General features: G+C 39.3%; 1 non-coding gene across 1 annotated transcript; it reads left to right on the top strand.

Moving 5' to 3' along the window:
* The first annotated feature begins 377 nt into the window (after window positions 1–377).
* On the top strand, window positions 378–486 carry LOC141620227 (small nucleolar RNA R71). The gene has a single exon (XR_012531914.1). It is a non-coding gene; the product is annotated as a small nucleolar RNA R71 (small nucleolar RNA).
* The last annotated feature ends 2,058 nt before the right edge of the window (window positions 487–2,544 follow it).

Below are 2,544 nucleotides of genomic sequence, written 5' to 3' on the forward strand. Positions count from 1 at the left end.
AATCCCGGCTGCTTCCATATTCGCCACTTGAACCAAAAGAAGTTGGACCATCTCTCCCAACTTCTCGATCTCATCAGAGTTTTGAATAGGAACTTCGACTTTCCCTTTGGAAGCTTCAGAAGTCTCGAGTTTCTCGAGACGGGTAGAAATGGAAGTTATAAGTGACACAACAGCAGTCATGTCTTCACCTTGCTTTCGTGACTTACCACGTGAACTTCCAAATTCAGCTTTATGGACTGCCATCTCCTCAATGGTGTTCCAACCTTTACTTTGACCGGTATTATTTTGGAACCTACCATTAGCAGCTGCATCCAAAATGACTTTGTAATCATCATATAAAGCATTGTAAAAGAGATTGCAAAGATACCATTCTTTGGAAGCCATGATGAGGGACAACTCGGACCAAACTTTTGAAACGTCCCCATGCTTCACAAAAATCTTCGTCGGCTCCTTCTGAAAAACTTGTGATTTTACTCTTCAAGGCATCGATCTTGAAGGCGGGAAGTACTTCTTGTAGAAGGCTAGTGCTAAAGATGTCCAATCAATGACTCCAGCTGCTACTCTATCGAGGTAGCGATACCAATCTCGCGCCGAATCCTTCAAGGAGTATAAGAACATGAACCCCTTTACTTCATCTTGAGTTACCCCCTCCGGTATAGGTATTGAACAACAATAGTCCGTGAAAATTTCCATATGTTTCAAGGGGTCTTCATCTGGTAGACCCGCGAACTGATTCCGTTCCACTAAATCAATATAAGAGGAACGAAACTCGAATTTACCGGTAGAAGGAATAGGTAACTGTTGCCCCTTTGGAAGGTGGTGCTCCTTTGGCTGAAAGTTATCATATATCGTAGCCATAACTTCCAAAATGAGAGTACTCAAGTCTTCCTCTCAAACACCTGTCCTCTAACTGTGCAAAAGCAAAACTAGAAGCAAAGGTAAGCAACGGCCTCAAGGAACAAAAGTTCCTTGAGACAAGGAAAATAAACTAAAATAAAGCAAACAGAATTACACCGTCTCCCCGGCAACGGCGCCAAAATTTGATACCGTCGTTTAGTACCAAAATTAAATTTATAATTCCAAACTAAAACTATAGCTAGTGATAGTAAGGGTCGAACCACAGAGAGACAAGGTTGATTTTGTTTGCTATTTTTCAGTCTAAAAAGGGTAACAATTAATTGGGAGTTGAAATTGATTGACTAACAGGCTAATTGATAGAATGAAGATTCTTAACAAGATGAAAAGAGGATCGGGAACTTCGGTTCACCATGGCACAAAACAAGTCAGTCAAGCAGCAGAGATCTTATGATACGGTCTCAGGGAAAATAAGCTAGTCTTTCGATCAAAGCTCAAACAACCTCACGGTCTAATAATTCCCTAGAATTTATCAAAGTTTTCACTCAAGAGAAATTCCAAATCTAGCGATAAATCAAATTACCAATCTTTCGACCTAGCAAAGAAATTTATCAAAAGATGACAAGACCAATACGGAAGAACTCATGCTACACAACTATCCTAATTTAATACCATGGCTCACCTTATTCCCAATCAAAAGAATTACCTATGCATACTCATGACTACACTAATTGCGAAATTAATAAATAAAGTCAAATTCAACATGATTGATTCTAACTAGAACAAAAGAGAGAAATTTAATTACTGAAATTAATTGAAGAAAACAAGAATTAAATTAACAAGGAAGAATAAGAAGGAAGAAAAATTGCATTAAAGGCTTACTAATTGAAAATCAAGAACCAAGCATTCGAATCCCGGTTTCCGTCTCAAGCTAGATCTGAAAACTAAGTTTTTCCAGAATGAAAATTACATAACCTAAAAGTTCTTTGTGTTCAATCGATAAAAGATACTTGAAAGTTAATTACAAGTTGGGCTTTTAAAAGTCTAACACGGAAAATTAAACAACGGCTCGAAAATCAAACAGTCGATCGACGGGAATGCAAGTCGATCGATCGAACATGCGAACAGTGGCTCTGTCCTAAGCTCCGTGGTCGATCGACGAAAAGGCTTAGTCGATCGACTAAGTATCTTGTGCGGTGGCTCCTTGATGCTTCCAAAATGAGTCTTCACTCCTTGCACGCATCTCAAGGTGAGTGAATGAGCTCTCCTTCCTCTTAGCTTCCTCAAACTCGCTTCCAGAGGACGAACTTGGCTTGATTTAGCCTACTTCCACGCATTCCTACAATAAATCATAGAAAATGCAAAGTAAACCGTTTCGGGAGAAATAGCAGCCTTAAGCCACCAATTAAGCATGGAAATACGTGCCAAAACCTCAAATAAAGTGTATAGAATATGCACGTATCAGTTCCCATTCCTCAACTCATTCTGCACTCCATCTAACCAATACCACAAAATCCTGATCATAACAGACACTCTAACTCTTCCACATTACCGCAACACGACACACCTCTCTATATAACTATATGAAACTCTTATCGCCAAAAGCATAGCTCCTGATCCACAGTTGTTACGTACACTCACACTAGATCCTCAAGTTCCTTTCTTTCATTACCTCACAACTCATTCATA

Source organism: Silene latifolia, chromosome 1 (genome assembly GCF_048544455.1).
Source record: "Silene latifolia isolate original U9 population chromosome 1, ASM4854445v1, whole genome shotgun sequence".
Taxonomy (NCBI): domain Eukaryota; kingdom Viridiplantae; phylum Streptophyta; class Magnoliopsida; order Caryophyllales; family Caryophyllaceae; genus Silene; species Silene latifolia.